At 36.9% G+C, this 22,520-nt stretch overlaps 1 non-coding gene across 1 annotated transcript; it reads left to right on the top strand.

The window, feature by feature from the left end:
• The first annotated feature begins 7,768 nt into the window (after positions 1-7,768).
• Positions 7,769-7,876, top strand: LOC118349089. Its single transcript, XR_004802082.1, has one exon. It is a non-coding gene; the product is annotated as a small nucleolar RNA R71 (small nucleolar RNA).
• Positions 7,877-22,520: the final 14,644 nt, after the last annotated feature.

Genomic DNA, 22,520 nt, shown 5'->3' with positions numbered 1-22,520 from the left:
ACATAAAGGTTTAGAAATTGAACTAAAACCTTGATAAACCTCCTATAAAATCCAGCATGCCCCAAGAATGACCTAATGTCCTTTACAGTTTTAGGTATGGGGAGTTTAGAGATCAGGTCTATTTTTTATTTATCCACTTCAATACCCATTGAAGACACTATATGCCCCAATACTATACCCTGTTGGGCCATAAAGTGGCACTCTTCCCAGTTGAGCAGCAAGTGTTTCTCCTCACACCTGGCCAAAATCGCTTGCAAGCTAGTCAAACATTTCTCAAAAGTGCTCCCACAAATAGAGAAGTCATCCATAAAGACTTCTAAGCTATTCTTAGTCAAATCACTGAATATACTAAGCATGCATTTTTGAAAAGTTGTTGGGGCATTACACAACCCAAAAGAAAATCTTCTAAATGCAAAGGTACCAAATGGGCAGGTAAAAATGGTTTTTTCTTGACTCTCAGGTGCTATTTCAATTTGATAATAGCCTGAGAATCCATCTAAGAAACAATAGAATGCATGGCCAGCAACCTTCTCCAAGACTTGGTCAAGAAATGGTAAGGGGAAATGGTCTTTTCAACTAGAAGCATTAAGCTTCCTATAGTCAATATACATTCTCCATCCTGTAGTCACCCGTGTGGGCACTAACTCATTTTCCTCATTTTTAATTACTATCAACCATGATTTTTTTGGAACCACTTGTATGGGGCTAACCCACCCACTATTAGAGATAGGGTAAATGATACTCACATCCAACAATTTAAGGACCTCATTCTTCACTACTTTCATTGAAGGATTGAGCCTTCGTTGCATTTCTCTAGAAGGCTAGGCATCCTCCTCCAAGTAGATTTTATGGGTGTAGATTAAAGGGTTAATATCCTTAATGTTGGCCAAGGTCCAGCCTATGGCCTTTTTATGTTTTTTCAGGACCTCCAATAGTTTCTCCTCTTGTCTATTAGTTAAACATGATGAGATGACCACTGGGAAGGTGCTATGAGGTCCCAAGAAGGCATACTTAAGTTCTGCTGGCAGGGGCTTGAGATCCAATGCTGGGATCTACTCCTCTGAGTGTCTTACTGTTGCTGTCACTGGAGCTAGTTGTTCAAACTTGAGTTTCCACTAGGGTTCAGCTTGAGTCCCTATACATAAGATGGAGGAAGATTCAGTAGATGTATTGATTGGATCAGAATCATCCTCTAAATCAATTAATGAGTTAGCAAATTGGCAAGATAGTGGAAAAGTTTCTGAAAAAATACTTTCCAACAGGTTTACTTCATGCACTTCTTCCACTTCTTGGGGTTGCCTGCACAAATTGAAAATATTTAGTTCTAAGGTCATATTTCCAAACTTAATTTTAGAACACCACTTCTACAATTTATTAAAGCATTTGAGGTAGCAAGAAATGGTCTTCCCAAAATTATAGGTGCTTGAAACACATAATTCATTGTCAAGAACAACAAAGTCCATTGGGTAATAAAACTTATCAACTTGGACTAGAACATCTTCCACTACCCCTAGGTATTTTTATGGATTTGTCAGCTAATTGCAGTGTGATTGAGGTGGGTTTCAGTTCTCCCAGTCCAAGCTTCTCATACATAGAATAAGGCAACAGATTCACACTAGACCCTAAATCTAGCAATGCATGGCCAATTTTTGAATTTCCAATTATGCAAGCGATAGTGGGTGAGGCTGGGTCGTTATACTTGGGTGGGGTGTTGTTCTAAATGATATCACTGACCTGCTCAGTTAGAAAGGCCTTTTTTCACATTTAATTTTCTTTTGATAGTGCATAAGTCCTTCAAAAATTTGGCATATGTTGGAATTTGCTTAATAGCATCCAATAAAGGTATGTTAATCATTACTTGTTTGAAAACCACTAGGATTTTAGCCTGGTTCTTATCCTTATGTAAGGAAGCCAACCTTGTAGGGAAAGGTGCATGTGCAGTGCAGTATTCTTTTTTCATCTTCTATGCAAAGTGGGTTAGAGATCTTACCAGTGGTATCTTGTTCAAGGGTGGGATTTTCCAGAGTTTTACCACTCCTCAATGTTGTGTCAACTTTCACTTGTTTCAGACTTGAGTCCTCAGCCATTTTTGTTACTTGATGAATTTGGACTTGGGGGTTTGGTTGTGGTTGTTCATGGAACTTCCCTTTCTCCTGCACACTCAAAGCTATTGTTAGCCTTGTTAATGACCCCCTAATATCATTGATAGCTTGTGAGGTTTGATTATTTATGGTAGCTTGCCCTTGCATGAACTGCTGGAGGTTTGCTACCATTTGATGGTCAACTTCCTCAAGGTTTCTCCTCTGCCCAAAAGGTGTTGGTGCAGGATATTGGGATGGCCCATGCCCCATTGGGGCAGATGCATACTGGTAAGGCGCAGATGTGTGACGGCCCCAGATTTCGCTTGGGATTGAACGGACATCCGAAGCATCAGGACATGCAACACAATATTATATGCGCCCCCGTTCATGACATATAAGGTACACTATTCCTAACATGCATCTAGCTGCAATATTCTTAGCGAATAATTTTTTTTTGAGCAATACTATGCACCAAACTTATAATATCCCAAATAGTTAAAACATAAACCATGCATACTTAAAACATCCACGATTACAGCACGGGTCTCAGAAGACTGTAATCTCAAAACAACGGAGACCTGGCTCCATAATTACATTGCCAAAATATACTATTAGGCGAGTTCATTGAGTAACTCGCGTAACTCGACTAACGATGCCAGAATACTATCCAAAGACCTAACTATGGAGGCTACAAGCTCTGTGTTGTGTCTACGGCGTCTAGTCAACCTCCTCCAGTCTACTTGTGTCTGCTCCCTGCTCTGATCCTTACATAACGCCTACCATTCGGGGAGAATTGTAGTTGAGACTACTACGGTGAGATTTGATTACAAATCTCAGCAAGTTAACAGGAAACTTCCACACAAGTTAATGATGTATGCATGACAGTAAAAGCATGAATGCATAATCAAATTCATAAGTAAGCATATCATAACTTGAACTGAAACTAAAACTTAGCTTGACATGACATGGCATGTACGTGAACTTAAAACATAACATGGACTAGCAACATAGCATGAACATGAACTTGAAACATAACATGGACTTGAAACATAGCATGGACGTGAACATACATAATTTGAACAGGACATGAACCTGAGTATGACATAACATAAATGTGAACTTAGAACATAACGTGAACGTGAACATGACATAACATGAATGTGAACTTGAACATAACATGAACCTGAGCATAACATAACATAAATGTGAACTTAGAACATAACGTGAACGTGAACATGACATAACATGAACGTGAACTTGAACATAACATAACATAAACATGAACTTGAAACATATTATTGTCTCATGGGGTCACCATGATAGAGTGGTCTTATCTCATGAGGTTACCATGATTGCTTAATCTTATCTCATGGGATTACCATGATTGCGTGTTCTTATCTCATGGGGTTACCATGATTGCGTGTTCTTATCTCATGGGGTTACTATGATTGCGTATTCTTATCTCATAGGATTACCATGATTGACATGAACTTGAAACTTGATATGAACGTAAACTTGAACATGACATAACGTGAAACATAACTTGAACGTGAAATACATGAACTTGGAATCTTATTCAATAGACTTAATTAATAAAGTGACCATACGGGTGCTACACGGGTCACCTTGAGCAGTGTCCCTGTCAATTACAGCATTACAACACAAGTGTCTATACCAGCTGTGAGTGCGTTAATACGTACTCCATAATTGTTGTGGCCTCACATATTCTACGTGTCACAATTGCTGTGTCTCACGTAGTGTATGCTCCACAATTGTTGTGGTCCTATGAATTGTTTGTGCCACACTTGCTATGGACACACGTAACATAAAGTGTGGCTCCATCGGCGTTAGTGCCTGGTGCACTCCAGTGACTAGCTAATTAGGCGTCATTCGCAACCTGTTGATTGTACTTCGTCAACCTAAGAAATTTTACACCTATTTAGACACTTCAGCGTGAAAAAGGAGTTCCATTAGGATATTACCCTATCCTAGCGCTTAGGGTCGTGATTGACATGAATAACTTAACTGCCATACATGACATTTCGTAACGTGACGTGACATAAAAGACAGAAGTCCTGACATAGCGTAACGTGACATGAACATAAGATGACATACATGACATACTTTGAGACATAAATGTAATAGAAAACATTCCACAACATGGCATAACATGTATCAGACAATATTTTGTTACATGGAACAACATGTAACAGACAATATTTTGTAACATGGCATAACATGTGATCGTGAATATTACATGACATGACCTACATGTAACAGATGGCATACATAATGTGACATACTTGCAACATATAGTAACATGAGACATAATATATTATGTAACATATAAGTATTTTGTGACAGAATAATTCATGTAATAGATAAACATGTGATGACATGACATGGTATGGTATGGCATATAAAACAACATACGAACATAAACAGTAGTTCCATTACCCATCACACATACATAGTAAACTGATAAAGCGCGAAACACGAGAAACTGTAAGAGGGTATTCTAAAAGTTAGAAATTTAATTACTAACAATTAGAAATGTGAAAAGTGACAACTTAGAGTAAAATTATCACTTTACCTCTAACTTAAGGATTTCACATCCTAACTCCAAAAATTACCAAAAGTTACATTCCTCATGTAAATTTTGTCCTAAACTCAAATATCAACTCAGAAAAATTTAAAACCATTCACAATAATGGAAAACTCACAATGGCTGAAACATTCATAAGTCATTTCTCTTGATTTTGGTTGTAATTGTTTCCATCTTCAAAACCGATGATTAAACCAAAATTTTGTAACAAGGATCTTCCTATCCTCAGTTTAAAAATACACTTAAAATATCCATTAAGAAAATCTAATCATCAACACCAAACTTTTTACCAAAAAGTAAACCATTAAATCACAAGTTTTGACCTTAATAAAAACATCTCCAGGAGTTCCAAAAACAGAATCAAATCTCACTTCTAACATATTCATAACATCATCCTAAGATCAATCATGATTAAATCATCAAACAAAAGTCACCAAAATCACAAAACAAACACTTGGAGTTTTTGGTTTTACACTTAGTCCAAAAACAGAAACTTTTCTCTCAACTAACTTTGATCAATCTCTTGATCCATGGCTTAAAGACATGTGATCTTCAAACTAAAGCATCTCATGGTTTAAAAATGTGTCATAAAGAAGATCCAACCATCAAACTTAAAATCACAAGGCTAAAACTCAATAAAACATGGATCTAACCCAAAAACATCAAATTTTAAGCCTAACCGAAATCTTCTTGCATAGAAAAATCATATCTTTAAAACTAATACTAAATAACATCCTGAAATTTATGTAAGAGGCTTAGGATCATCATATAAAAATATCAAAGCCTTTGGAATAAGATCAAACCACGAAATATTCAAACTTTCCCAAAAACAAAACTGTGTTTCAACTTCCAGCTTTCAAGTTTCTAAATTGAAGGAAATCTTTCATCAAAAGCTTTATCCATGTAGCAAAACCTCAATGAACATTCATAAACACATGCTAACAACACTCCATAAAATGTTCGGACCAAGATATGTCCATTAGCTTGGTCAAAACTTCCAAAACATAACATACTTTGCTGTTTCACACACAGAATGATCTTTCCATGGTTAAAAATACTTTTGACCGACCAAATGAGCTTGGAATGAGACTTATAAGATATCCACGGAAACTAAACTCAAACACGAACATCTATTATGAAAGAGCCATCATGAGGCAATACTTACAAAGGGTCAAAAATGACCACGCAAAAAGACCTAGAAATTAGCCCGAGAGAGCTCTTTTGAGTTTCTCTCTAAGAACGGGGTGAAGAAGTGATAAAATAGAGTGAAATGTGCCTTGCACGACTTTAGACTCCTGGAAGGGTAAGTCATGGGCTTGAATGACCCTTGATTGGAGTTGGCTATGTGACATAAAGTGGAGAATAGTGAGGGACAATGACTGCCTGCAACAGCTATGAGAGATGGAGGTTGATGGAGTAGATTTCTCCTTCACATCAAGGCACTATTGGGTGCCGCCAGTGGCACTGTATGGTCTTCCATGTGGGGGAGGAAACTTCTTCAAGAAGCTTTACCAAGGTGGCCAAATTCGTGGGCTTTGGTGGGCCTCAATCAAGTGGGCTTCAATGTGGGGTTTAAAGGGGGTTTGGTTAGAGTTTGAGATGCTATCAAGCCCAAAACCAATTTTTCTTGACCCAATCAAATTTTCAAGGTTTAAAAGGTTGGATAATGATGTCATAACAAGGATTTGATTAATTAATAGCATGTGGAAGTGATTAAACACAATGCTAGAAATTGGATTAAAAAGGGTTTGGAGGCCAACTTTAGGGTTTAGGAAACCGTTTAGGGTTTCGGTTTCAACCAAGCTTTTGGGGTTTCAATTGGATTCCAACTATTTAGGGTTTCGCTAGGATTGAAACCTTCTTTGGTCTGGCACAATTTGGTTGATCAGATGAAACAAAGTTTTGCTTGGACGACATGATTTCACACCTTGATTTCCTTCACAAATCCATCTAATGGTTCCTCATGGTGCCAAGTGTCTAATACTATTCACTATGTGTAGCTAAGACCTTTCCAAGTGTCCAAATAAAACTTCTCTAACATAATTTGGACATTCCACACTGTGATTTTTAAAACACTACACTGGGTGCGCTTATCGAGGTTACTATTAACTCTAAAAAAATGCATAAAACCTTAGTACTGAAAAATCCTAAATATTCACATTAGCCTATAGTGAAAATCGTTTACCGAAATTCAACACCGAAGTGCCCCTAAAAATAATTTCACAATTTCGAACAAGCGTTTCATCCGAAATTATGAAAATGGGCTATTGCGCCATAAAATCCTAAATAATCAATTGAATCTAATGGCGTAGACCAAAACACATTCTGACACTTCTAACTACCTCAAGCAATTAAACTCATATTTCTAACACCATAGTAAGTGATAACACTGACTATGTCTACAGACTAAAACTTGTGTAATTGATCGATTCGTAAAAACTTATGGAGTTTTCACGAGGTTCGTAAACTCAATAGAAATTCCACCAGTGAATTTCTAGCTGGCTATTACAAGATGCATGAGATGAGGATTGAGCTGGGTGCTCATTCCTCTAGCTAAAATTTGGATGGCTCCTCCACTGTGGATTGTAAGTGTTTGAAGATGGACCTGCGAAAGGTTTAGTCACCATGTTAACAACGTTAGTTTGGTCTAAAATGACTTCTTTAAATGCTGGAATTGTAGGGCATTCACTAGTTGGATGCCCTATATATCTTCACAAATATTACATTTTGCTGGAACATTTTGGACAGCTTGAACCTCATTTGTTTTATTCACATCTATGGCTTCTAGTTTCCTAGAAATCATTGATAACTTAGCATGCAAATCATCAACCTCCCTCAGATTATACTTTTCCCCTCCAGTGATGTTTTTTAGAGGCTCATTTCTATCATATATATATGAAGTGTCACAGGATTGAGCATTCTCATATAGATAATCAAAGTACTCAAAAACCTCTACTGGTTCTTTGTTAAAAAATTATCCATTGCACATTGTCTCCACAAATTGCCTCATCTTAGATTGTAAACCCTCATAAAATAAAAATAAAAATAAAAATAAAAAAAACTAATTATTCTCCAGTTCTCATACCCATGGTGGGGGCAGGCATTAAGTAGATCCTTGAACCTCTCCCAACATTGGTAAAAAGTTACAGTTTCTTTTTGTGCAAAATTCATGATTTGTTGTTTTAATGCATTAGTTCTGTGCATAGGGATTTTTATTTTTAAAAAAAACTCTGTTTTCATTTCCTGCCATGTCCCTATGGATCTAGGCCTTAAGGAGTTCAACCAAGTTTTGGCCTTGTCCTTTAGTGAGAATGGAAATAACTCAAGTCTAATCACCTCTTCAGTGCAGGTTCTATCCATGAATGTGGAACACACTTCCTCGAATTCTTTGATATGCAAGTATGGGTTCTCAGACTCCATTCCATGGAAATGGGGTATCAAAGGGATCATGCTAGGTTTAAAGTTGAAATTGTTTGCATTTAAGGGTTAGATGATGCATGAGGGTAAACTAGTTCTAACAAGTTGCAAGTAATCTTTAAGGGTCCTGCTGTGATTGCCTATTGTCATCTCATCTTGATCTTCCTCAGCCATGGTACTAAGACTTTCAGAAGATGACTCAAATGAGAGTGATTCACAGTCTGAGTATATTACAAACTCTGTTCTGACCAAACAAGATGTGTGGTCTCGATTCTAAACAGACATACAAATACTCAACTGACCTCACCCAACAGACACCACAGGTGTGCAACAACAAGCAACATATAAGAATTTAAGGGAATAACAAGCAGAATAAGAGAAAGAAAGAAAAATAATGTAAAGGATTGAATTAGATGTCACCAGAGTGTGAAGAGGTTCACAACTCAAACACACATCCTCACAACAGCATGGTTGTTCTGTAAATTGCCTTTAGTCCCCGGCAACGGTGTCAAAAACTTGTCTCTTCAATTAAAGTGTCTCCCAAGTGCAGCAGATATGAAGTTGTTTCTAGGAAGAGTACCAAGGTCGATTTCATAGGGATTAAAGCTTTTCAAAGAACTAAACCGTGGTGTTTTAAAATGAGAATGCTTATTTACTCAAACTTAGAAAGAATGGTGATGATGAAAAAGCGATGGAGACAAGCCTTTAGACAATTGAGTCTGACTTGGTATGCATAGAGATGAAATGATGTGATTTAATCTTCCTTTTCCTTCAATTTGAACAATGCTTCTATTCTACTAAATCTTTTTGCAAAATCTTTCAACAACGCTTGAACTTTGCAGTTTCAATAGGGACAAGAAAAACTAAAAACAACTTTTTCGATATTTAAGGGACTTTTTGTCAAACACTTAGGCTGTGGATTCCTTCTCATGAATTGGTTTCACAAGGAGGCTTAGAATTTCCCGATTTCCTTCAAAACATTATTTCGGTCACGAACAAAATGTCTGGCTAATATATATATGATTCATGCTTAAATTAAACTCTGAAATACCTCCATCAAATTAATACCAAACTATCATTAAGTGAGCTAACAAAAACCAAAGTCTCACAAGAACCAAGAATACACCGTGCCCTTCAGTCAACAATGGATCAAGGATAGGTAAGTAAGCTCTAGAATGCCATCATATAATAGATGATAAGAAAACTTTCTGGATACTACTTGCTAAGCACAATGGAAATCACAAACCCTAGGAAACTCAATCCGCTCAAAGAAATCTCGAGCCTAAGTTTTAGAAATTACTCACACAGTGTGTGTTGGTGAACAACGAAAGAAAAACCAGAAAACATCATCGAATAAGATTCAGAGGAAAAATGAAAAACAACAGCACAAGAGGATTTTCCGAAAATTTGCTCTGCCAAAGGACTTCCCCTCTCACACGAATCTTTCCCCTTCTTATGCTTCCTCCTGAACCCTTTCTCCACTTTCTTTCCTGAATATTCCATGGGTTGGTTATCCCCTCCTGTTTTGTGCGGTTCATCACTGGAGGCTAGGGCTGGAAAAGAAAACAAAGAGAGAGAGAAGGATCGAGAGAACAAGAGAGGGAGAGAAATGTCAGTGAACACATAGAATAATTTTAGGAATTATTTTTGCTTCTGTGTCCTCGTGTAAAAACCCTTTTCCTTTTAGTCATGCACCAAACTTTCCTACTTTTTTTAAATGTACTAAACCAGCATGTAACATGATTTTGTTCTAAAATTGCCTCAACTTTATGCTTATTTAATACATTATTACCATTCTATCAACCATGCCCCACGACCTGGCCACCACTGCAGGACCATTGTAGCCACAGTAAGGAGGAAATCATGGTGGTTTCAGGCCACTATTCCCCCTACACTATTCCCACTGCAGGACCATTGGGGTCTCCCTCTTAGAGAGCAATAGAGTGGAACCGAGTAGGTTTTTGGTGAGTTCTTGTGTGTTCTTGAGAAAGGTTGTATTGATAGATTTGGAGGCCAAGAAATTTGTAAGTTTTCTTGCTCTTGATCTTAGTTTGCATGTCAAGTTTTGTTTTCAAGTGTTAGTATGAGATATGGTGGAGTTTAGAGAAGAACATCATGCTTAGTTCAAAACCGGGTCATTAAAGGATAGTTTAAGTGTTTAAAATGTTTTAAGTGTGGATTTAGCTATGGCATGTCTTAATTATGTTTTGATATGATTTATTAATATCTTAGAATGATTATGGAAGGTTTGATTCTTGGTTTAAAAGCATGTCATGATAAGTTTTAATTCTATCTTGTTTTGATCATCAAAGCATGCATAGGTTTTAGTAAGTTTGTGATTCCTTTAAAGCTTGACTTGTACCACCTAGGCTTGATGATTAAGCATACAAGAACCTTCTAATTGGGATAAGAATGAAATTTGCATGCTTCGGATGAACTTTTGCAAGCATACCTTGATGATTTGCACTTAGAGTATCAAACTTGATTAATGAACGATTATTGAAAACTAAGGTTCTTAGCCATGATTAAGTGTTGGGATGAACTTAATTATCCAAGAATTAGCTTTTATCATATCATTAAAGACTTTAGGGACTGTTTATGATTAAAGAAAGTTGCTTAAGCATACATTCATAGGAATCAATAGTTGAAAACACTCGAAGGCATCAACTAGAGTGCATGCCACGGGTTTGGAGCAATGTTTTGAATACCGTACCGGACGTCGTACCGGTCAAGGCACTGGAATGAAATATTTCGGTACCGGTACTGGTACCGTTTCTGGATAGTGTTTCGGGATAACGTTTCGGAATAGTCGATATATAAATAAATTATATATATAAATATATATATAAATTATATTCCAAAATAATAGTCTATATATAAATAAATTATATATAAATAAATATATATAAAAATTATAAATAGTCTAGTCTGAATTAGGGGTTAAAAAATAAGTTTGTAGTTTGAAAAAAAAAAAAACACAGGCCGAAATATCGGCCGGTACCGGTCGAAATATAGGCCGGTACATGCCGAAATTTAGTCCGGTATGGACGGTACCGGTAGGTATTTTAGTCGGTACGGAACATATATAGTACCTGTACCGGCCGGACGGCCGAAACAAAAAATTTCGGCCGTACCGACCAGTACGGTACGAAATTTAAAACACTGGTTTGGAGTATTTGAGATAGTTCCACTTTGGATTTACAAATCTAAGAGTTTACATGATTTTAGAATATAAAAAATATGAGGTTCATGAAGTTTGGTTGAATTTGAAATTTGTTTTCAAATAGTGAAAACCTAGGGCCTCAATGGCAATTTTGAAAAGTTTAGGGGTATTTTTGTAAATACGCATTTTTTATGCCCTTGCTTATGAACTTCACCCATAGTAGTATTAATCATAACTTAGTACAAATTTGATTTCAGCCGCTACGACCTTTATCGAAAACTCAGGAAGTTTGTAAGTTGGCCTCTAACTTACACCTTGAGTGTATAGAACATCACTTTGAGCATAAAATATCAGATTATTTCAAATTATTTATGATTTATTGATAAATGCTTCATTCATGTTTCAAGTATCACTTTGAGCATAAACTATCATGGATTGAGAACAAGTCTGCAGATAAAGTAGTTTCAACATGAGTTGTACTACGGTCACTGGCAGGTACTCACAGTGCAGATAGAGAATTGTGACGATAGCACACGTTATGATTAATTTATGAATTGTTAAAAATGATGAAATGTTATGATGAAAATATTATCTTTTGACGATTAAAGTAAAAATGTTCTCTTAACGAAAATATGTGTCTCCGTTTTTCTGAAAATGTTGAGGAATCTGGATGGGAGACACTTTGTGACGCCCGCAAATTCCGCTTGGGATCGGACGGACATTTGAAGCGTCGAGACATGCAACACAAGGTTACCTGCCCCCGTTCATGACATATAAGATGCAATATTCCTAACATGCATCTAGCATTATGCAATATTCGCAGCGGATAATTTTTCTTTTTAGCAATACTATGCACCAAACCGAAATATCCCAAATACTTAAAACATACTTCATACATAATGACATACTAAACAACTGAGATCACAATATTAATCCATATGGTTGTGATCAAAAGAGTGATGGAGATTGAACTCTACAAATACAAGTAGTAATCTGAGGTAACTACTGTATTAACACCTACATCGCATCGTCGCTTAGTCGACCATTTCCAGTTGGTCGATTCCCGATTCTCCTTCAGATCCTGTAACAAAATCTACCATTCGGGGGGAATGGTAGTTGGGACTACCACAGTGAGATTTGATTACAAATCTCAGCAAGTTAACAGGAAACTTCCACACAGGTTAATGATGCATGCATGGCAGTAAAAGCATGAATGCATAATCAAATCGTAAGTAATCATAGCATAACTTGACATACAACATAACATAACTGGCATAACTTAAACTGAAACTGAAGCTTAGCATGAACGTGACTTGAAACATAACATGGACTTGAAACATAACATGAACGTGAACATGCATAATTTGAACTTGAACTTGAGCATGACATAACATAAATGTGAACTTGGAACATAACGTAAACGTGAACATAACATAACATGAACTTGGAACATATTCTTTGTCTCATGGGATTACCATGATTGCGTGAACGTAAACTTGAACATAACATAACGTGAAACATGACTTGAACTTGGAATCTTATTCAATAGACTTAATCATTAACATGACCATATGGGTGCTACACAGGTCCCCTTGAGCCGTGTGTCCCTGCCGATTACCGCATCACATCACAGGTTTCTATACCAGCTGTGAGTGCGTTAATACGTACTCCACAGTTGTTGTGGCCCCACGTATTCTACGTGTCACAATTGCTGTGTCTCACGTAGTGTATGCTCCACAGTTGTTGTGGCCCCATACTTCATGCTCCACAGTTGTTGTGGCCCCATGACTTATCTGTTTGTGCCACACTTGCTGTGGACACACGTAACATAATGTGTGGCACCATCGGCGTTAGTGCCTGGCGCGCTCCGGTGACCAGCTAATTAGGCCCCATTCGCAACCTGTTGACTGTACTTCGTCAACCCAGGGAATTTCACACCTATTTAGACACTCCAGCGTGAACAAAGGAGTTCCACTAGGATATTACCCCATCCTAGCGCTTAGGGTCGTGATTGACATGAATGACTTAACTGGCAGACATGACATTTCGTAACGTGACGTAACATGAACGTGACATAAAAGACAGAAATCTTGACGTAACATAACGTGACATGAACGTAGGACGACAGACATGACATACTTCGAGACATAAATGTAACAGAGAACATTTCATAACATGTCATACATGTAACATGCAACATTTCGTAACATGGCATACCATATAACAGACAACATTTCTTAACGTGGCGTAACATGTGACAATGAATATTACATGACAAGAAATACATGTAACAGATGGCATACTTAACTTAACATGACATACTTGCAATGTATAGCATGTATAGCAATACGTGACAGAATATCTTGTGTAACAGATGAATAATTCATGACAGAATAAATTCTGTGTAACAGATAAATATGTAATGACTTGGCATGGCACATATGATAACATGCATACATACAATTTAGTTCCCTTACTTATCACACATACACATTAAATTGATAGTAAGTTAAAAGCTAACTTACCTCGATCTTCGCGCTTCGAGACAAAACTCAAGTGCGATCACGGGAAACTGAAAGTAGTGATTTCTAAAAATTAGAACTTAATCACTAACAATTAGGAATATGGAAAAATATCAACTTAGAGTAAAATTACCATTTTACCCTCTACATGTGGGAAAATGACCATTTTACCCCTAACTTAAGGATTTTGCATCATAACTTCAAAAATCACCAAAATTTACATACCTTATGTAAATTTTGTCCTAAACTCAAATATCAATTCATAAAAATTTAAAACTAAACACAACCATCAAAACTCTATATGGCCGAAACTTACAAAGGCTATTTCCTTTGCTTTTTGTTGTAATTCTTTCAAATCTCAAAACTCATGATTAAACCAAAATTTTTCTTCTACTACACTCATAACATATTCTTAAGAATAATCATGTTTTGAATCATGAACAAAAGTCATCAAAATCACTAAAACCATACTTGAACTTTTTGGTTTCTCTTCTAAGTTCAAAACAGAATTTTGTTTCTAACTTGTTTTGATCAACCTCTTGATCCATGACTTATAAAGAAGTGATCTTCAAACCAAAACATCACATGGTTCAAAAAGGTGTCCTAAAACAGATCCAAGCTTCAAACTCAAGATCACATGGGTAAACATCAACCAAAACATAAATTTAGCCAAGAACATCATCACTTTGGCCTAACCGAATATCTCCTTCCATAAAATTTCATATGTTCGAAACTAACATCAAATATCTTCAAAATAACATTCTAACATGTATATAAGATGCTTAGGATCTTCCAATAAAAATATCAAAGCCATTGGAATAAGATTAAACCATAAAAGATTTAAACTTTCTCAAAACAGAAACTGTTTTTCCTCTTCCAGTTTCTAAGTTTCTAGACCTAAGAAAATATTTCACCAAAACTTTTAATCATGCAACAAATCCTCAACCAATAATCATATACACATGTTAACAGTACTCCATAAAAATTTCGGACCAAGATCTATTCATTAGCTTGGTCAAAAACTCCAAAATATAACACACTCTCCAGTTTATCGCCCAGAATGACCTTTCTGGGGTCTAAACAACTTTTTACCAATCAAATGATCTCCAAATGGAACAAATAAGATATCCACGTAAACTAGACTCCAAAAGAAACAACTTTCATGAAGGAAACGTTGCGAGGAAACACTTACAAAAGCTTCGAAACAGGCATTCAAAAGAGGTACGAAAAACTGTCCGAGAGTGTCTTTTGTGTTCTATGAAGGAAAAGTGTAAAGGAGAGTTGCTTTTTCGTGGGAAGTGGACTGAAGAGCTTCTTACACAAGCTATGTAAAGTGATAGGACTGAAGGAATGGTTGAGTGTTGGCCTTTTCTTCTCATAAAAATCAGACCAAGATCTTTTCTTAAGGTGGAGTGTAAGAGTGAATGAGTGAGGTGGCCCTTTAGCTATGTCTTTCAAGAACCTTCTAGGCTCTTCTTGTACAGATCTGGCCAGCCAAGTGGGGGTACAAAACTTAGCCATGAAGCAATCCTATGGTGACCAAATTCGTGGGCCTTAAAGGGCCTAAACCGAATGGGCCTAAAATTTGGGGTTTAAAGAGGGTTTGGGTTGCTATCAAGCCCAAATCCAATATCACTTGGCCCAATCAATTTTTCAAGGTTAACAAGGTTGGATAATGATGTTCTAACACAAATTTGAAGGATTAATAGCATGTGGAAGTGATTTAATCAAGTGATTAAACACAATGCTAGAAATCGGATTAGAAAATGTTTAGAGGCCAACTTTAGGGTTTTGGGGAAACCGTTTAGGGTTTCGATTTCAACCATGCTTTTGGGCTTTCGATTGGATTCCCACCATTTAGAATTTCACTAGGATTGAAAACCTCTTTGATCTGGCACAATTTGGTTGAGCAGATGAAACAAAGTTTTGCTTAAGCGACATGATCTCACACCTTGATTCCTTCAAATCCAACAAACGTTCCTTATGGTGCCAAGTGTCTAAAATTATTCACTAAGTGTGGCTAAGATCTTGCCAAGTGTCCAAATAAAACTTCTCTAATCCAATTTGGACATTCCACACTGTGATTTCGAAACACTGCAATTGGTGCGCTTATCGAGGTTACTATTCACTTCGAAAAAGTGAATCATAAACTTAGTACTAAAAATTTCCTAAATATTCATATTAACCTTTAGTGAAAATCTTTTACCGAAATTTAACCTCGAAGTGCCCCTAAAAATAATTTCACAATTTCCAACAGACGTTTCGTCCGGAATTATGAAAATAGGATATTGTGCCATAAAATCCTAAATAATCCACTGAGTGTAATGGCGTAGACCATAATGCATTCTGACACTTCTAACCACCTCAAATAAATAAAACTCATATTTCTAGCAGCATAGTGAGTGATAACACTGACTATGTTGACAGACTAAAACCTATGCAATAGGTCGATTCGTAAAAACTTATGGGATTTTCACGAGATTCCTAAAGTCAATAGAAATTCCGCCAATGAATTTCTAGCGGGCTGTTACACACTTTTTTTTGCATTTCATGCAATTCATATTTATCATTCTTCATGCATAATTTATCTTTGTGCAAGTTGGTTGTTAACTTACTGAGATTTCATGTCATCTCACTCCCTGTGGACCCACTATCATTCCACTTGGAATGATAGAAGTTGTGTCAGGCTACGAGGAGGACGGATTAGAGGTAGCACTGGATCCGACTGATTGAGGAGGAGTCTGACCTTGAGAGGAGACTAGATTTGATCATAATGTTTATAGCCCTAGTCCTTCATGCTCTAGAATGCATGAAGCGATTAATTTAACTTTGAAAAGACTTTAATACCTAGTTGTATTAAGTTATGCTACGATTTGGCTTTGAACTTATGATGATCAGTAATGCATTGGGATGTTTTAGTTATTCTGGCATAAGTAACGTTTTCACCCTTCTATCCGCTGCGGTTATTGCATACTACTAGTTACATACTAGGATGCATTGCATATTAACTATCACGAACGATAGTATGTAACCTTGTGTTACATGTCTCGACGCTCTAAGTCTCCGTTCCATTCCAAGCGTAGGTTGAGGGCGTGTCACAAAATCTTTTCTAAAGTTTTAGTTCAAAGGATGACTCGGTTTTTGCCTCACTTGATTTCTCATGAACATGGGCATTTATCCCAAGACACAGCATTTTTAAAAATATTACTTTGGCCCAAGAGATGGCTCATTCTTTGAATAAAAAGGTGAAGGGTAGAAACCTCATTGTAAAGATTGACATGGTCAAAGCATACAACATGGTGGATTGGTCTTTTCGGATTCAGTTGCTACTCAATTTTGGTTTCTCTTCTAAGTTTTGCAGCTTGGTGGCGAAGTGTGTGAAGTCTCCGTGGTTTTCCATCATGATGAATGAGACTTACAGAAGTTTTTTTAAACCATCTCAGGGACTCATAAAAGGTGACCATCTTTCTCCATATTTATTTATTGTTATGCAAGAGGTTTTGTCCCGACTTCTTCGAAAGAAATTCAAGGAGGGACGTATGGGTTGTTTCTCACCTCCTATGGGAGCTCTGTTAGTCTCTCATTTACTTTATGTGGATGATCTATTGGTATTTGTGAATGGAGAGAAATGTTCGTTGCGCAGGCTTATTAATATTTTTGGCACATATGAGAAGTGGTCTAGGCAATTGATAAACAAGGAAACAACTGCAATAGTTTTTCTCCAAGTCTATATCAGTTTCTCGAAGGAAAGGGTTGATGAGGTTGGAAGGGTAGTTTCCTGTCACATACTTGGGCATTCCTCTTGTTTCTGGTCGACTTACGTCTCAGGATTTAGAGCCGTTGGTTTCTAAAATTAAAGGTCGTGATGAGTGTATGAAAGTGCACTCTAAATACAATATTATTGGACTAAAATGTTAAAATATGAATAGAAATTATAGGAATTAATGTGTATTCTTGAATTGAGTTTCTATTTACTTTAGGATACTCCTAAGCAGATTTTTATGTTTAATTTCAGGGTCTATAAAAGAGCAAGTCAAAACCTAGTCAAATTCAAAGGACTTTCAAGTGGGCAAAACGTTGGAATAATCTAAGAACCTTCAACAAGTGTATGTAACACCCGGACCCAATATTGGTATAGTTGGACTTTAGATTTTTTTACTTATTTATTTTTTTTTTATAACTTGATTGTTTATTTAAGTTCTTAATTTACGATTTTGAGTAGCGTTTTTGTTTTCTTTTAATTTGGAGTTCTTGGCCGTTTATTTTATTTTTTCCCGCATGTTTCATTTTTTTAAATTCTTTCTCTTTCCGTCTATTTTAATTTTTTTCGCACGGCTTATTTTTTTTCCGTTGCACAGCATGCATACACGCACGCTTTCGTTCACGACATGCTTGCACACACACGTCCCTCATGCGCGTTCCGTATCCGTTTGGTTTTCGTCTAGGGTTTTCTTTTCATGTTCAATCGTCTATTTATATGCTTACGAAGATAGCTCGCGCCGCTGCCTTCCCACGCGAAACCGTAAGCCAGACCACCGTGAACCACTCCCTCTGCCAAGCCTTTCCACGCTGCAACCGCACGACTGCCCCTCACACGACGGAAAACACTAGCCTGAGGTAGGACCAACCACAGCAAGTCTCCACCGGCAGCCTCACGTCGCGCATCTGAACCCCGAAAGAAGCCAGGACTGCTCTGTTTTTGGCATCAAGAAACAGAGTACTTTCTTGCCAGACCCTCCTTCCCAGGCACGCGTTCAGCCACTGTACTCTACGAAAACAGCCATAACCTGGTCTTGCTAGCTACGCCCTGCACCACCTTACTACGCTGCCGCCAACTCAAACCACCACCCTCTCTCTCGGTAACACCTCCATGCACACGCCGTGTACCATCTCTATTGCATGAATTTTGTCCCTCTCTCACCGTGTTTCTCTCTCTCTCTCTCTCTCTCTCTCTCTCTCTCTCTCTCTCTCAGTGCTTCACCACCGTGACCTTCTTTGCCGCGTCGCGCGCAGCTCCTCCCTTGGCGGTGAGTGCCTCGCGCCCCTGTCCTTACGGTGTTTGCACCGAGTCTACGTGATTTCACATTTGCAGTTTCCGTAACTTACATTTTTGAATGGTATTTGAAAATGAATTACGGTTTTACCCCTAGTTTTAGAATGTGTTCAAGTTGTTATGTTTGGTCTGTTTTTATGTGGTTTATACGGGTGGTACAAGAAAAGTTTGCATACAATAAATAGGATTTTCAAATTGTACTTTGGTAGTAAATTATTTTAGTAATTGTGAAATTTTATTTTAAACTTTTAAATTACGATTAAAGCTTTTTGTTTATTATTAATTAACGAAATTGTCACTTGTACTTACCTTAAATCGTTTAAGTATTTTAGCATGTTATTAAGTAAATGTGTATTTTAAGAGTAAACAATATTGGTGTTTTTATTTTAGATAATGGTGGTATTATAGGAATTTTTAGGATTCTAGGTTTTGAGGATTTAAATAGGTTCTTAGGTTCAAATACGAAATACGTGATTGATTGAGAATTTACGGGAATTGCTTGATTATTTTATAGGTGACGATTAATTATTGTCTGACGTTTTGAGGAATTTTCGAAAAAGCTAAGAAGTTCAGGTAAGCGGGGTTCCTATGCTAGAATTTGCATTAAATAAAATGAACTGAGGTATTTTTTGAAAAATATGCATGTTTTGTTATGAAAAGAAATTTGAACTACCTCAGTTATTTGTTCTACATTACTCATGAGATTCTGTTTAAGAAGAAAGTATTTTCTGTCATGACTGGTGTAGACATGAGCTTATTTTTGACATTTTGTTTCTGAACTTTGAAAATGAGAGCGAATATGAAAGTTGTGCATTAATTATGTTGTGATATGATTTTGTTCTGTTCCGAAGATTTTTGTTCAGTACTCTGTTTGGATAAGACGTGATTTCTGAAAACCTTTGGCATGACTCTCTGATTCTGAATTTGATTCTGTTTCCATTCTGTTCAGTTACGGCCCAGCCACGGGTAATAATAGTGGATACGGCCCAACCACGGGTAATAATAGTGGATACGGCCCAACCACGGGTTATAATAGTGGATACGGCCCAACCACGGGTAATAATAGTGGATACGGCCCTGCCACGGGTTAGAGTAGTGGTCTCTGTTTGAGTGCACACCTTGGTGACAGAGTGTCTGTAGGGGTGGGCGCGGGGCCCTTGCTGCCCGCATACCCGTAGGCGACAGACCCCCCTGCAGCCCATCTTGAGGGGATCATTCCAGCATGAGGCATGGCGAGGATGACAATGGGGCCCCCCCCCACATTAAAAAATTTTATTTATATATATTAAATAAATATATTGTATATAAATATACACAATTTATAAAAGACTTAAAATTATATTCAAGTCATTGGATTGCTTTGGCCTCCTAGGCCAATCTTTATATAGGAGGCCAAGGCAATACAATAGTCATCTTTAAGCAATGTGGGACTTAGTAGTAAGTCCCACATTGCTTAAAGATGACTATTGTATTGCCTTGGCCTCCTATATAAAGATTGGCTTAGGAGGCCAAATCAATCCAAAATCTAACTCTAATGAGTTTAAATTTTTTTTATATTTATAAATTTTAATTTATTATTTAAATTATATTATAATTTTGGTCTAAAAAAATATTTTTAGACCAAAAAAAATTTTTTTTTAATATAATGGCGGGGGGCGGGGCGGATGGGGGTTTTTCCCCCGCCCCCCGGCACTGGGGCGGGGTGCGGGGGAAAAACCCCCATCACCCGCATGGTGCGGGGCGGGGGGCGGGGAGGGGGTGCCCCCGCCCCGTACCATGCGGGTAGCACCCCTAGTCTTATGTTCTGCTTGGCTATCCGCAGATGCACAACCCTACCACGGGGGTTATACATGGCCTTTGTTCTGATATGATGTTTTGATGATGACGATGATCATTTATGCTATGCCAAAGAATATTTTGAATGAAATTACTTCTAAATCTTCGCTCTGATATTTTAATAACATGTTCTGCTTCCGCACTCTGAAAATGAAAATGTTTTGTTCTGCATTCTGATTTCTGTAAATGCTCATGTTTATACACTAGTATATGTTCTCTGCTTACTGAGTTGTTGATAACTCACCCCCTTATCTCCATAATATTTCAGATGACATTGATGGTTCGGCTGAGGATCAGTATTAAAGTCTATGGAGAATATTAGCATTGATTTGTTGTTGGGTATCTCCTGATATTAGTGTTGGTGTTAGAGGTTATTTATCTTTCTTAAGTTTGCTTCAATGGATTTAGACGGTTTATGGAGACTATGTTAATGTTTTATTATTTCTAGTTTTTATTTGAGACATGAAGAAGAGTTGATTTTATTTGGGTTGTTGGACTGAATATTGGATAAATGAGTTTATTTGATTTATTTAATTGAAGTATTTACGTTCGATTTGAGGTTTGGTAAAATGGATATATTCTTGAATTTGGAAGTACTCTAGCCTTGTTAGAGTTGTTTATCAGGTGTTATGAGTTAACTCTCCGGACCCTCGGGGTCGGGGCGTTACAGTAGGACTCTTCAAATAAGGATAATAATGAAGTTTGAGAGCAATTTGGATCAAGAGAAAAAGTCAGAGTCCAAAACGCGCTAGGAAATAACCTGAACATACATTAGTATTTTAATCGTAACTTTCCACTCACATATTGGATGGATGTAATTCTTAATGTGTTGGAAAACTATCTTAACGGGCTACAACTTTGTCTCTAATAGGGATTTCTAAATTGGAACTCATGAAGCGCGTACGTGGCTGCCAAGATGAGTTTTAAAATTTAGGCAATTTTTTACGTGGGAATTATGAAGACATTAGGATTTCTTTCCTACCCTATATAAGCATATCATTAGCACGAAATTAGACAGTTTTTGAAGAGGAGGAGGCACAGTTCTAGAGAGGAGAAAAATTCCAGTTTTATTATTTAGTTCTTCTATGGAAAACTAAATCTTAGGTAAAGCCTAGGGCGGAAATTGATTGGTGAAAATACTTTGACTATATTTCAATTCATAGATTAAACTTTATTATTTAAGATTCTAGGATGCAATTATCTATTTGTTTTGGATATTATAATTTTGAGGCAATTATATTAAATCTTGCTATGGTTTGATTTTGTTGAGCTATAGAGTTATGAATATATGATAGTGACTTAAACAGGCTTTTCATGCCATTGATATGATCTTTTGTTACCTTATTGTTTGAGAACATAGTGTCTTCTTTAGATCTGATATTCATTTTTATATATGAAAACTGTGGTTTGTAAAGAGAGAATGGATTCTAGAATTAAATTTGAGAATTTAAATAAATATAATGTCATATCTTCCAATTAAGAATTTGGTGCTATAATTCTTAATTGTGTATATAGTTTGGATTGAAGAAGTCAGAATATTGGATCCAGTTGATGGAAGTCCAAAACTTTACTTGCCTTCTTATCCGTGCCCTAATCTCATTTTAATTACTTGCTTTAGGTAGAATTTTCAGATTCTTGTTATATTATAATTTGATTTTTTCTTTTAAACTTACGTCTTGTTGTGTTTCTTTAGACTCCTTATGGATCGACACTCTGAACTATACTATAACACCGCATACTAGTTTGGGCGTAATCAAATTTTGGCACCATTGCCGGGGAGTACGGTGCAAGAATCGCTACAAGACATAATTTACTTCAGCAGTTTGTAAAGGCGGTAACTTTG

The sequence above is a fragment of the Juglans regia genome, chromosome 7 (genome assembly GCF_001411555.2).
Source record: "Juglans regia cultivar Chandler chromosome 7, Walnut 2.0, whole genome shotgun sequence".
NCBI lineage: Eukaryota > Viridiplantae > Streptophyta > Magnoliopsida > Fagales > Juglandaceae > Juglans > Juglans regia.
This window is presented reverse-complemented; position numbering and strand designations above follow the sequence as displayed.